Below are 15,899 nucleotides of genomic sequence, written 5' to 3'. Positions count from 1 at the left end.
ATATTTTTTAAAAATATATTCTAAAACAGAATATGTGCTAACAAACAGCATTCCTCAGCACCTTTTGTAAGATTAATCCATATAATAACACGATCTATATTTATGGTTGATGATTAAGTTTCAATTCCTAATTTATTGGAAGAAAAAGAACATTATATGTTGAACATATGAAACAAAATCTAACTTTGTCTTGCCTAATATTTAAAAAAAAACTAAAAGTAGACAAAAAAGAAGTCAGAATCAGTTACTGATATCATTTCCCTGAAAATCATATAAATTCCAGATGCAAATGGCAAACAATGGATCCCCTGACAGACTTCAAGCCTCACATGACGTAAAGCCTCACATGTTTCTCCCCTGCCTCCGGGGCCACTTTACTGCAGCAAACACAAGGAAGCTGCTTTCAGTCCCGCATCCTTCACCAAGTTGGATCGTCGACCGTCTCTCGAACACAAACTGACAGACAACTCCGAATGTCAAGGAGAGCTTAGTGTGGTCTTACTGGAATTTGGGTGCACATGATCATGTTTTTCCCAGTTGGGAGGGTGGCAGCACCATGTTTCAATGTAACACTTGCTGGGGAGAGTTTGCCTGTGTTTTGAGGTGTCCTTTAAAAGGTATAGTTGTGGGAAGTTACGCAGGATACCCAATGGTGTTTCCTATTGCAGGGGTGACCATGCAACTTTGCACACTGGCATGAGAATTTTCCTTATTGTACAAGTGATGAAAGCCACAAGTGATTTATGCACATCATTGATATAGCCAAAGTGAGTGAGTGAGTGAGTGAGTGAGTGTAGTGAAGGTAGGATAAGGTGGGGTGAGTGAGTGAGTGAGTGAGTGAGTGAGTGAGTGAGTGAGTGAGTGAGTGATTGTTAGTGAGTGTGTGAAGGTAGGGTAAGGTGGGGTGAGTGAGTGAGTGTTTGTTTGCATGTCATCATATCTCAGTTGCCTGGATCGATGCTCATGATGTCAATCACTGGATTGTGAAGTCCAGACTTGATTATTTACAAATCACCATCATATTGTTGCAATATTGCCGAGTGGGATGTTAAATAACAAACAAACATAGGAATATGTATCAAAGACCAAAAAATGGGACATACTAAACATCATATGGATTGGCCCTGAGAAACAAACGTAAATTAAACCAATTATCATCTCAATATATATTGTTATTTTATTAAAAGGAACTTGTTCTTCACACTTCCCATAACACATAAGCAGCCTTCGCTACAAAAAAGTAATCTTAATTACCTCGAAACATGTCTGTAGTTCATTAACTTCAAAGCACAGCAGAAAGTGCCCACTAAAAGACGAATCCTTCCTTAAATCATGAAATCATTATCGTCAAAGAACCCCAGTTAACACAGCATTCTTTTCCTGCATATCAAAGAAACCCACGTCCTTAAGTGAAGGGTCTCACCTGGAAACAGGTCTAGTTTATTGGTTCAACTTCGTCAATAATTAGTCAAGTGGGATCAAATAGCCATGGTAAGATTCACACAAACTTGCCATATATCATTCAAAGCTCCCATCTCAGTCCAACTCTCCTCCTGTATGGCTTTTTGAGTTCATTCTTTTTCTCCCTCTTGATTATTTTTGCAGTAAAGCTCCATTACAAACAAAAATATTTGACTTCTAAAAAAATGGAGTAACATCTGTTCAACAAAAACTCTTTACCTACATGCTGCACCAATCAGTGCTTGTTGTTCTGCACTTTTCAATCCAGACGCTAAAGTAGACGTTCTTAACTTAACCCTTTGATTTAAACAACACTGCATTCTACTTGAAGATACGGGGAAACAATTACTACCTGCGATTCTCCTCTCATTAATCTGGAAGTCAAAGCAGGCTTTCTCAACTTACCACTGTTATTTTCACACATTTTTTCGAACATTGTGCAAGAGTCGCAAACCAACTATACAACGTGAATTTGATGCATGAGCAGGAAATATAGCAGCGTTGAACAGATTTTTAGGTTTAAAAGATTAATCTTTGAGGGTAGTTCAAAGAATTGCTCATTTAGGCAGCACTTTTTCTTGAAACCTACTAGTACAGGAATGGTGCTTATCCTGGGCCAATTGGAGTGAGTGAGTAAGTGAGTGAGTGAGTGAGTGCACCTCTGGGGGATAACTGTCAATATTCACTGGTATGACCGACCACATGTCAGTATACCATGACACACTTTTTTAAAGTTCAAACTTCTTCTTGTACACATGGTATAAATCACGTTTGAGGCACTTAACACCAATGGTCTCCATGAACACCAACAATTTCCTGAAAAAAATGATATACATCTTTAAGATGAAATACTTCATTTATCTAAAAATATGAATTCGATATTTCACTCCAGTAAAATAACACTCTTTGCCAAACTACTTTCAGTCCGCATGACTGACACTAAAGATTTCTGACAAAGACACGTAAGATGACAGGATACATCCATGGAACACTTGGCTTTTCTTGGGCCTCCATGAAAATATCATATTTGTCAGGTCACTTGAAGAGATAAAAATGTTATTTGACAAGAAAATACAGATAGACCCTATATATCAGAAAAACGTATCATCTGTTCAAGCATTTAACAAAGCTAAACTGTTGCCAACTGGAGTGAAAGACACAGGTCTCTTCACATCATGTCCTTATTAATTGCCTGATATACTTTATATTCAGACAATTTATTGAAAGGTAACCGCCAACATATTTGATTAACTTGTGTATTTTGAATGAACGATATCCCAATAATTTTTATTGTCCACAACAATGTTTATAATTTTGCACAAATGTGTGTGTGTGTGTGTGTGTGTGTGTGTGTGCGTGTGTGCATGCGTGTGTGCGTGTGTGTGTGTGTGCCTGTGCGTGCATGCGTGTTGCCACCAGTCACAGACTTAATGGGTAGGAGAGGGGTGGGGAAAGGATGGGGGGTGCTGGATTTCAATATACATCAATTCAGTATTACCTGTATGGGTCAGTTCCTAAAATATTGCATTTTTTTGTCAAATGTATCATGTATTTTGGCCTTTGGCCTATACTTATAAATACAACAGTATGCTGCAAAGTCCAAGGTGATAACTTTCAAATAACCAAAGGCATGACAATATCACATGCGATTCTTATCTCAGTTTATCCGGGAGATAACAAAATACTTGACTTCAAATCGAGACAGCATTAGAGGATTAGAGATAATCCCCTTAATGCAACATTCCAGTCTGTAACGTGGTATTTAAGTCAAGATAGTCGAATCAAGATAACAGAAGGCTACATTAATCTAAATACAATCCAACAGCAGTGTCTTTAGGTGCTCAGAGATAAGCTAGTCCCAAAACTACAACTAATCCATTTAGACAAACAAAATCGAATTTAAAGTAAGCAAAACCACAAAAGAAGTTCAGCGTGAGCGAGCATGGTTTTATGCCGCTTTAGCAAAAATACAGCGAAATCATTGTGACGGCTTCACACATTGTAACCATGAGGGGAATTGAACCCAGGCTTTGGGCATGATGAGTCAACACCTTAACCACTGGGCAACCACAATTTACAGTGATGTTAGGCAAGCTAGTTTCCTTGATATTGTGGTGATGATGTACCTTAATGTAAAGGTTAACAGGTTATTCTGTTGCTACTTCCTATGATTTGATCAGCTCCCACCTTGTAAATGATTTGTTTGTTTGGTTGGTTGGTTGGTTGTTGTTGCTGTTGTTGTTGTTGCTGTTGTTGTTGTTGTTGTTGTTGTTGTTGAACACTGCATCAGCATTATTCCAGCTATCTGGCAGTAGTCTGAGTGAGTGAGTGAGTGAGTGAGTGAGTGAGTGAGTGAGTGAGTGAGGTTTTACACCGCTTTTAGCAAGATTCCAGCAATATCACGGCAGGGGACACCAGAATGGGCTTCACACATTGTAACCATGTCAGGAATCGAACCCGGGTCTTCGGTGTGATGAGGGAATGCTTTAACCACGAGGTTACCCAACCGCCCTGGCAGCAGTCTGAAAATAATCTAGTCAGGACCAGACAATCCTGTGATTGACATCATGAACTTCATCCCATGCCATCGGACTCACACGAAATGAACTTAGTCAACGAGCCTAATCACCTGGGTGCCATTGTACAAGGCAATCTTAGCGCTAAGGTGATCACAATTCACATACCTTAACACAGACCTGTGGTCATAGCGTTAAGGTTGTTTTCTACAACCACACTCAGGTCCACTTGGTCACCTCCTACCAATTCTAACGATTCTAACCCGGAATCCCAACGGATTGCTTTAATACACGATCAAATACTATTTTCCCAAAACATCTTCACAAGATTGTACAACTTGTTAACATATCAATGAAAGCAATGTAAATATTTACACAGTAAAGTGTATAAATATTTTTACAGTATTGTCCTTATAGCACAAACAATCATCCTCATCTTCATGTCAAATAGCATGTCATTCTACGGCCAATATTGGATCTCGGTCCATAGCAGTCAACATGATACGGCATGCATGAACAGTTTAGTACACAACTCAGAAACCACAAATAACTTAGCAGATCAATATAACATACTAAATTCCTGTCTGGCCATCACAAATATTATCTCTCATGATGTTCGCACTCTATACAAACATTATACTAAATCTACATGATATAACAAATGCTGCTACATTGCTATCGTTTATATACGTTGTGGCAAAATGCATTCATAATAATTAGTTTTCACCATAACATCATGTTCAGAAAACAACATGTGTGCTAAGATGAGTACCAGCAACACAATGAAAATATAAAATGGCGAAGATCAATGGATAAGAAACACCGAGCCATGTATTTCCCGAGCTGTATACAAGATTTACACGACTGATTGCTACAGTTCTTACCGAGGGCTATTTGTACAGATCCGTCAAACATACAGACAATTACAGTATTATCAGCCAACGTGTGCACAGGTATGTGATTGAGATGGCGGTGTGCTTTTGGACAATAAACATTTAGAGGCACACTGCAACTTATTGAATGGTAGACGCTTGATGGTAGTAATTCAGAATTCATGTTCCGGATGGGCAGATGACTGAAGTCAAACACGCAGATTACTGCTGCCCCATAAACATGATGTCACCTGTACCATGGATATGTTCCTTCAGTAGAGTGTGAGTGAGTTCCTACAGTAGAGTGTGAGTGAGTTCCTACAGTAGAGTCTGAGTGAGTTCCTACAGCAGAGTTTGAGTGAGTTCCTACAGTAGAGTCTGAGTGAGCTCCTACAGTAGAGTCTGAGTGAGATCCTACAGTAGAGTTTGAGTGAGCTCCTACAGTAGAGTCTGAGTGAGATCCTACAGTAGAGTCTGAGTGAGATCCTACAGTAGAGTCTGAGTGAGATCCTACAGTAGAGTGTGAGTGGGTTCCTACAGTAGAGTCTGAGTGAGTTCCTACAGTAGAGTCTGAGTGAGTACCTACAGTAGAGTCTGAGTGAGCTCCAACAGCAGAGTTTGAGTGAGTTCCTACAGTAGAGTCTGAGTGAGCTCCTACAGTAGAGTCTGAGTGAGTTCCTACAGTAGAGTTTGAGTGAGCTCCTACAGTAGAGTCTGAGTGAGTACCTACAGTAGAGTCTGAGTGAGCTCCTACAGCAGAGTTTGAGTGAGTTCCTACAGTAGAGTCTGAGTGAGCTCCTACAGTAGAGTGTGAGTGAGTTCCTACAGCAGAGTTTGAGTGAGCTCCTACAGTAGAGTCTGAGTGAGTTCCTACAGCAGAGTTTGAGTGAGCTCCTACAGTAGAGTCTGAGTGAGTTCCTACAGTAGAGTTTGAGTGAGCTCCTACAGTAGAGTCTGAGTGAGCTCCTACAGCAGAGTTTGAGTGAGTTCCTACAGTAGAGTCTGTGTGAGCTCCTACAGTAGAGTGTGAGTGAGTTCCTACAGCAGAGTGTGAGTGAGCTCCTACAGTAGAGTCTGAGTGAGTTCCTACAGCAGAGTTTGAGTGAGCTCCTACAGTAGAGTCTGAGTGAGTTCCTACAGTAGAGTTTGAGTGAGCTCCTACAGTAGAGTCTGAGTGAGCTCCTACAGCAGAGTTTGAGTGAGTTCCTACAGTAGAGTCTGAGTGAGTTCCTACAGTAGAGTTTGAGTGAGTTCCTACAGTAGAGTCTGAGTGAGCTCCTACAGCAGAGTTTGAGTGAGTTCCTACAGTAGAGTCTGAGTGAGCTCCTACAGTAGAGTGTGAGTGAGTTCCTACAGCAGAGTGTGAGTGAGCTCCTACAGTAGAGTCTGAGTGAGTTCCTACAGCAGAGTTTGAGTGAGCTCCTACATTAGAGTCTGAGTGAGTTCCTACAGTAGAGTTTGAGTGAGCTCCTACAGTAGAGTCTGAGTGAGCTCCTACAGCAGAGTTTGAGTGAGTTCCTACAGTAGAGTCTGAGTGAGCTCCTACAGTAGAGTGTGAGTGAGTTCCTACAGCAGAGTGTGAGTGAGCTCCTACAGTAGAGTCTGAGTGAGTTCCTACAGCAGAGTTTGAGTGAGCTCCTACAGTAGAGTCTGAGTGAGTTCCTACAGTAGAGTCTGAGTGAGTTCCTACAGTAGAGTCTGAGTGAGTTCCTACAGTAGAGTCTGAGTGAGTTCCTACAGTAGAGTTTGAGTGAGATCCTACAGTAGAGTCTGAGTGAGTTCCTACAGTAGAGTCTGAGTGAGTTCCTACAGTAGAGTTTGAGTGAGCTCCAACAGCAGAGTTTGAGTGAGTTCCTACAGCAGAGTTTGTGTGAGTTCCTACAGTAGAGTCTGAGTGAGTTCCTACAGTAGAGTCTGAGTGAGTTCCTACAGTAGAGTTTGAGTGAGTTCCTACAGTAGAGTCTGAGTGAGCTCCTACAGTAGAGTCTGAATGAGTTCCTACAGTAGAGTTTGAGTGAGTTCCTAACCCAGGTCATCAGAGATTTGCTGAAGATAAAATGACATCAGGACATTTTCATGATATTATAAACTTTTAATCTGACATTTGTCCATATCATTACCAAACTTGAAAAGAGATCTTAGGGCATTTTGGATGATAATCAGATAATGTCCTGAAAATTAACTGATGTAGGACCATGAGGCTTCTACACCTTGTACCACTGTGCCACCTGTGTCCCTGTTTAAGGGTGATGGGTGTGCTGAATATATGTCAGGTATGAAGCATGCGACACCTACGCTGTCCTGTTGGCCCAGGGCTAGTAAAATATCAAAAGGGCAGAAAAATGCTGAGGTAAACTATCCCTGTTGTCGAGCAGCTATGTATGTCAGATTCCACTCAAATCACCTCAACCTCTAATTGTAATAAATGCTGAGATTTGTTACAAGTTGTTTTATGTTCTACAGAGGAACCTCAAGGCTCATACAACGTAACAACATGTGTTGCCACCACGACCAATTTGTCTACCCATGAAGATCCGGGATAAAATGGTCTTCAGCAATCCATGCTTGTCATAAGAGGTGACTAAAGGGATCTGGCGGTAAGGCTCACTAACTTGGTCGATGCATGTCTTGATATCCCAATTACATAGATTGATGATCATGATATCAAGTACTGGATTGTTTGGTCCAGACTGATAATTTACGGACCACCACAATACAGCTGGAATATAGCTGAGTGCAGCATAAAAAAAACAACAACCAATTTGTCATATTTTTAACCACGTAAACTAAGGGAAGCCAACTTGCAATGGAAATGTGAGCCCGGTCATCCTTCTTATTGTTATCAGATATGCCTGCATGCAATGTTTATTTGAGAAAACACTGTGAACCCACTTTATCAGCCTTGTAGTCAATTCTGTCAAGTCAGGGAATGATGTGCACAAACAAAGATGCACCAGTTCACTCTCAAAATATGTGGACCTGTCAAACCGGTTAATGGAACTACACACAAGTTACTTTTAGAGAACAATATCTCAGTGTAACTGTTAAGAGGGTAACTAAAACACAAACTTTCATCTTAGAGTAGAACATCTCAGTATAACTGGTAACTGAAGGTAATTCCTAACACAGACAAGCATCTTGGAGAAGAATGTCTCCGTATAACTGGTAACTGAAGGTAATTCCTAACACAGACGAGCATCTTGGAGAAGAATGTCTCTGTATAACTGGTAACTGAAGGTAATTCCTAACACAGACGAGCATCTTGGAGAAGAATGTCTCCGTATAACTGTTAACTGAAGGTAATTCCTAACAGACGAGCATCTTGGAGAAGAATGTCTCAGTATAACTGTTAACTGAAGGTAATTTCTAACACAGACGAGCATCTTGGAGAAGAATGTCTCTGTATAACTGTTAACTGAAGGTAATTTCTAACACAGACAAGCATCTTGGAGAAGAATGTCTCTGTATAACTGGTAACTGAAGGTAATTCCTAACACAGACGAGCATCTTGGAGAAGAATGTCTCTGTATAACTGTTAACTGAAGGTAATTCCTAACACAGACGAGCATCTTGGAGAAGAATGTCTCTGTATAACTGGTAACTGAAGGTAATTCCTAACACAGACGAGCATCTTGGAGAAGAATGTCTCCGTATAACTGTTAACTGAAGGTAATTCCTAACAGACGAGCATCTTGGAGAAGAATGTCTCAGTATAACTGTTAACTGAAGGTAATTTCTAACACAGACGAGCATCTTGGAGAAGAATGTCTCTGTATAACTGTTAACTGAAGGTAATTTCTAACACAGACAAGCATCTTGGAGAAGAATGTCTCCGTATAACTGGTAACTGAAGGTAATTCCTAACACAGACGAGCATCTTGGAGAAGAATGTCTCTGTATAACTGTTAACTGAAGGTAATTCCTAACACAGACGAGCATCTTGGAGAAGAATGTCTCCGTATAACTGTTAACTGAAGGTAATTCCTAACACAGACGAGCATCTTGGAGAAGAATGTCTCCGTATAACTGGTAACTGAAGGTAATTCCTAACACAGACGAGCATCTTGGAGAAGAATGTCTCTGTATAACTGTTAACTGAAGGTAATTCCTAACACAGACGAGCATCTTGGAGAAGAATGTCTCCGTATAACTGGTAACTGAAGGTAATTCCTAACACAGACGAGCATCTTGGAGAAGAATGTCTCTGTATAACTGTTAACTGAAGGTAATTCCTAACACAGACAAGCATCTTGGAGAAGAATGTCTCCGTATAACTGTTAACTGAAGGTAATTCCTAACACAGACAAGCATCTTGGAGAAGAATGTCTCCGTATAACTGTTAACTGAAGGTAATTCCTAACACAGACAAGCATCTTGGAGAAGAATGTCTCTGTATAACTGTTAACTGAAGGTAATTCCTAACACAGACGAGCATCTTGGAGAAGAATGTCTCCGTATAACTGGTAACTGAAGGTAATTCCTAACACAGACGAGCATCTTGGAGAAGAATGTCTCCGTATAACTGGTAACTGAAGGTAATTCCTAACACAGACGAGCATCTTGGAGAAGAATGTCTCCGTATAACTGTTAACTGAAGGTAATTCCTAACAGACGAGCATCTTGGAGAAGAATGTCTCAGTATAACTGTTAACTGAAGGTAATTTCTAACACAGACGAGCATCTTGGAGAAGAATGTCTCTGTATAACTGTTAACTGAAGGTAATTTCTAACACAGACAAGCATCTTGGAGAAGAATGTCTCTGTATAACTGGTAACTGAAGGTAATTCCTAACACAGACGAGCATCTTGGAGAAGAATGTCTCTGTATAACTGTTAACTGAAGGTAATTCCTAACACAGACGAGCATCTTGGAGAAGAATGTCTCTGTATAACTGGTAACTGAAGGTAATTCCTAACACAGACGAGCATCTTGGAGAAGAATGTCTCCGTATAACTGTTAACTGAAGGTAATTCCTAACAGACGAGCATCTTGGAGAAGAATGTCTCAGTATAACTGTTAACTGAAGGTAATTTCTAACACAGACGAGCATCTTGGAGAAGAATGTCTCTGTATAACTGTTAACTGAAGGTAATTTCTAACACAGACAAGCATCTTGGAGAAGAATGTCTCTGTATAACTGGTAACTGAAGGTAATTCCTAACACAGACGAGCATCTTGGAGAAGAATGTCTCTGTATAACTGTTAACTGAAGGTAATTCCTAACACAGACGAGCATCTTGGAGAAGAATGTCTCCGTATAACTGTTAACTGAAGGTAATTCCTAACACAGACGAGCATCTTGGAGAAGAATGTCTCCGTATAACTGGTAACTGAAGGTAATTCCTAACACAGACGAGCATCTTGGAGAAGAATGTCTCTGTATAACTGTTAACTGAAGGTAATTCCTAACACAGACGAGCATCTTGGAGAAGAATGTCTCCGTATAACTGGTAACTGAAGGTAATTCCTAACACAGACGAGCATCTTGGAGAAGAATGTCTCTGTATAACTGTTAACTGAAGGTAATTCCTAACACAGACAAGCATCTTGGAGAAGAATGTCTCCGTATAACTGTTAACTGAAGGTAATTCCTAACACAGACAAGCATCTTGGAGAAGAATGTCTCCGTATAACTGTTAACTGAAGGTAATTCCTAACACAGACAAGCATCTTGGAGAAGAATGTCTCCGTATAACTGTTAACTGAAGGTAATTCCTAACACAGACAAGCATCTTGGAGAAGAATGTCTCTGTATAACTGGTAACTGAAGGTAATTCCTCACACAGACGAGCATCTTGGAGAAGAATGTCTCAATATAACTGTTAACTGAAGGTAATTCCTAATACAGACGAGCATCTTGGAGAAGAATGTCTCCGTATAACTGTTAACTGAAGGTAATTCCTAATACCATGAACACACAGGTTCATCACTGATAGGAATATCTCAGCAAAATCGTTAACAGGGTAACTTAAAACACAGATGAGAAATATATCTCACAAGAACACAGACGCTTGTTCTGGAGAAGAATATCTCAGTATAACTGTAAAACGGGTAACTAATAACACAGACGTTCCAGTATTCTTGTTGACAGGGTAATCTTTCTAGGCTTAAAGTAAACATTATCATATAAATCAAAGAGTTACGATACAATATAATACATCAAACTGACTTACCTTATAAAAGTCTTCTCTTGGAAAATATCTTCTGTATGAATCATCCTCCAAATCTTTGCATAATATCTAACTGAAAGTACTGACAAATAACAGTACACCTGTCCTAAATTCTAGATGAAGAAAATGGGAATGTGACATATATTGAGTAAGTTAGCAGACATTCAGTGAATGCCATCTTGTGTAAGATGAATGAAACATTTGAGAAAATATTTGAAAAAAATTAGCGGTCAGACAAACAGTAAAAGACTTCAATAAGTGGTCAGACAAATATGAAGATAATCATCAGTGGTCAGACAAAAAAGACATTTAAAACATAAAATCAGTGGTCAGACAAGTAACATGAGGCATGCAAGACATAATCAGTGGACAGACAAGTAGCTTATACCATGAAACATATATAATAAGTGGTCAGACAAGAAGCTTATGATTAAAATCAATGCTCAAACAGTACATATGCATAGAGGTAAACCACTCATCAGTGTAAAGGGTGCCCCATCCATTTACTCCAGTGACAAGCCATGGTGGCAACACTGGGAAACTAAAGATGGGGTGCTTATCATGATCAAAACTGATGCAAACCTTTCTAATTGCTTATTCCAAAATGACAAATGTCTTCAGTCATATCATCCATAGATGAGTTACCAAAAGGAAGCACCACCACCAATCACTTTGTCCAAAAATATAGCAACACTATATATATCAGAGCTCATCGTTTTTTCTGGTATTGCTAAAAGACTGAATTTTAACAGAAAATTTGAACTTCTTATTTGGAGAAGAGCACATATTACACTGATTACGGTAGCTTGTAACAAATGTTTATAAGAATCTACTTGTGTGGACCGCCTAATGTATGTAATGTGATGTTGATGCCCGTTACACTGTTTGCCATACAATGCAAACATCAGTAAAAATACACAAGAACCTGAATAGGTACAAAAACATTGTGATGCCTTATCAATTTCTAATTCAGGAATATATCCTACTTCTCAATACACACTTCTGTGTATTCTAAGTTAGTATATGTGTGGAAGTGTGAATATGTGAAAATGTTAAAATGCAGGTGAATACAAATATTAGTAAGGCAACCTACTGTGATTCTTGTCTGCCTCCAAGCTATCCCTGCACAAGCTGCAGCAGCTATACCCCGAGTACCCACTGGACGATACACAGGGTCCTCTGGTCAAGCAGCCAGGTCCTCTGGTCAAGCAGCCAGGTCCTCTGTCACAAGATAAATCCAGGCTCCCAACAGATGCACCACAAGAATTATCCACACACTTTTGTGCCACCAAACAATTCTTCAGTCTTCTGGATGTGGTTTCTGGAACTCTGATTCCCAGATCTGTGATGGTTGTGCTCATGGGCTGATTATAGTGCTAACACCTACACTGAGATGAATATACACTGGTTGTCATGTGACCTCTGCTGTGCTGTGTGATCTTGTTGGATAATGGTCCTGGTGTGATACGAGTGGTACCTTGTTGGCTAATGGTCCTGGTTTGATACGAGTGGTACCTTGTTGGCTAATGGTCCTGGTGTGATATGAGTGGTACCTTGATTCGAGTGGATCCAAGGTTATATGGCCTGCAGTGATTCAAGTGGATCCAAGGGTATATGGCCTGCAGTGATTCGAGTGGTGCCAAGGTTATATGGCCTGTAGTTATTCGAGTGGTGCCAAGGTTATATGGCCTGCAGTTATTCGAGTGGTGCCAAGGTTATATGGTCTGCAGTGATTCAAGTGGTGCCAAGGGTATATTACCTGCAGTGATTCAAGTGGTGCCAAGGTTATATGGCCTGCAGTGATTCAAGTGGTGCCAAGGGTATATTGCCTGCAGTGATTCGAGTGGTGCCAACGTTAAATGTCCAGATGTGACGCAAGTGTACAAAGGTTATGATGCCATATGAGTGGTACCAAGGTTATATGGCCTGGTGTGAATCTAGTACCAAGAAAGGTGCATATCTTGGTGTGATTACTATTTGAAAACAAAAGGCAGCAAGCTTGTAAAATGTCCTGGTTTTACAAAGTTGGCACCATCCAAGCTGGTTATAATACCAGTGATATATGTTGCCCCAAGCTGTTATATATCTGTGATACAAGTAATACCAAGCTGGTTATATAACGCTATGTGGTACCAAGGCAATTATATGTCCTGGTTTAATGTGAGTGGCATGAAGCAGGATATGTTTCCTTTTCTGAAGAGAGGTGCACCAAGCTTGTTATATGTCCTGGTGTGATTCAACAGGCATGAGGCAGGTTGATGTCCACCTGAACTAGGAATGGGGCCAGACCAGTTATATATCCTGTGATGATATCATACAAAGCTAATCTGTCCTTGTTCCCAATGTTATGCAACACATGTTCTGCAGGTGTATTTACCATTATACCATTGGCGCTGGCGAATCAGAACTGCACTGGATTCCTCTGGGACAGCTTCCATTATGTCACTGAGTGAACAGGTCTTTGCTTTCATGATGTGCCAATCTGAAGGAAATAACATGGTTTATGTGAGAAGTTTATAAAAAAATATTGTTTGTTTGTTGTTTTACCACACTCAGCAATAATCCAGCAATAAGACGGGACCTGTAAATAATCAAATCTGGACCAGACAATCCAGTGATTGATATCATAGTGATTCAATATAATCAAACCAAAAGAACAGCGCCCAATCCCTCAAAGCGAAGCCTGTCGGGTTAGAATTGGTTTTAGACTTACGATTGTCTCAATGCTAGAATTGCTTTGAGGAATGTCTAGATGAGCACATCTTCTACAAGGTCTAAGACAGTCCAAATGATGTTAGTTACCTCAACAACAATTTTCTGGTCAGCAAATGCAAGTTTCATGGCCAATTCAATCACACAACACCCTGCTCATCAGACTGGGCAGGCCAGTTTCACTCAGGGCACAGATTAAACACTCGAGTGAAAGTCACCAGATGAGCCACATCATATATTATGCAGTCAGCACGTTCCACAAAGAAATGAGAATGAAACACAAGATAAAATCAAAATCACATTGGACAATACATCTTCCTTCAGCTGGAAGCTAAGTCCTGTTAATGACTGCCAGCTGAAGCATGATAAACCAGTGCAGGCACAGACACTCTTCTAAACTGGTAACAGACCACAGTCCTAACGAACGTCCATCAATGGGATGTTACCACCAGCGAGCCAGATTAAGGTAAAGGCATTATCACAGAATGTCCAGCAGCCACGGGACACACCCTAACTCCTGATGAGGGCAGGATGTGCAGGTGTTGACTTGTGATGTCTGTGAACATGCTGGATCAGCATGGCACCATTCACTCCATCATGTAGGAAGTGACAATCTATCACCCTAATCTCTTCCTTGACAAGTCTGGCACTGGACAAACATCAACATTTGTAAAACCATCTGTAGTAATGTTTGATCCTGATTTTAATGAGCTGACCAGACCCTAGGTCAGGATTAGTCTATATTATTCATCACAGCCTCAAAGGTGGTAATTGAGCTCTACAGAAAGGCTACCAGATTTATAGTATCACATGGAATGAACTTGTAACAAGGTGCAATGCTCTTATTCATCATATGATTAATATGGGTAGCCTCGTGGTTAAAGTGTTTGCACATGAAGCTGAAGACCCAGGTTCAATTCCCCACATTGGTAAAATGTGTGGAGCCAATTTTTGGTGTCCCCCGCCATGATATTTGGGGTTTCTATATTTTAGCCATCCTTGAAACCACATGAACAGGAGCTCTGTGTTATATCATGGGAGAGAATCAGTGAATTATCCTCAGAAGGTATTGTGTTTGTTTGTTGTTTAACGCCGCACTCAGCAATATTCCAGGAATGTGATGGCGGTCTGTACATAATGGACTCTGGAAAAGACAATCCAGTGATTGACATCATGAGCATCGATCCGCACAATTTGGATACGAGGACATGCATCAACCAAGTCAGCAAGTTGACCACCCGATCCTTTGTTGCCTTTTATGGCAAGCATGGGTTGCTGGAGATCTATTCTACCATGGATCTTGATGGTATTGTGAAAATTGTGGACTTTGCCAAGAAACTCCCTGGCTTCTCAACACTTTTACAGTCGGATCAAATTATACTACTAAAGGCAGCATGTTTAGAAATTATGGGGAGTCTTCCTTCACCTGCATACATCTCTGCACCTTCAGCCTGGTATGTGGATACATTATCTAACCTTACATGTAAATGTCGGATTCTAACTGGCTGCGGCCCATTCTATCATTTTTAAATGGTATATTGCTAAAAGCAGGGTAAAACCATACTCACGGTTATTCACCTAAGGTTTAAGGATCTGTCTATCCAAGAAAGTTAAGAGTGAAACAAATAAGCAATAGTTTTCTAATTCCGACAAGTTAACATAAAAAAGACTTTAATGAGAGCAACAAAATAATGTGACATATAACTTTTATATTTTTTCTTTCCAACCGATTAAACACAGGTTCGATACCTCACATGGGTACAATATGTGAAGCCCACTTCTGGAGTCCCCCACTGTCATATCACTGGAATATCACTAAAAGCAGCGCAAAACCATATTCCCTCACTCCTAACCATGTTTGTTTGTTTGTTTGTTGTTTAACGCTGTACTCAGCAATATTCCAGCTATATGATTGAGGTCTGTAAGTAACTGAGTCTGGATCAGACAATCCAGTGATTGATATCATGAGCATCGATCTACTCAATTGGGATACGATGACATGCATCAACCAAGTCAGCGAGCCAGACCACCCAATCCCATGAGTCGCCTCATACAACAAGCATAGTCGCCTTTCACGGCAAGCATGGGTTGCTGAAGACCAATTCCTAAATTGAGCATTATTGTCACGAAATAAAACAATCTTGCTTGGGAAACATCATCAACTCAG

The sequence above is a fragment of the Haliotis cracherodii genome, unplaced genomic scaffold, assembly GCF_022045235.1.
Source record: "Haliotis cracherodii isolate W230 unplaced genomic scaffold, xgHalCrac1.p SCAF_16, whole genome shotgun sequence".
In the NCBI taxonomy this organism is placed as follows: domain Eukaryota; kingdom Metazoa; phylum Mollusca; class Gastropoda; order Lepetellida; family Haliotidae; genus Haliotis; species Haliotis cracherodii.
This window is presented reverse-complemented; position numbering follows the sequence as displayed.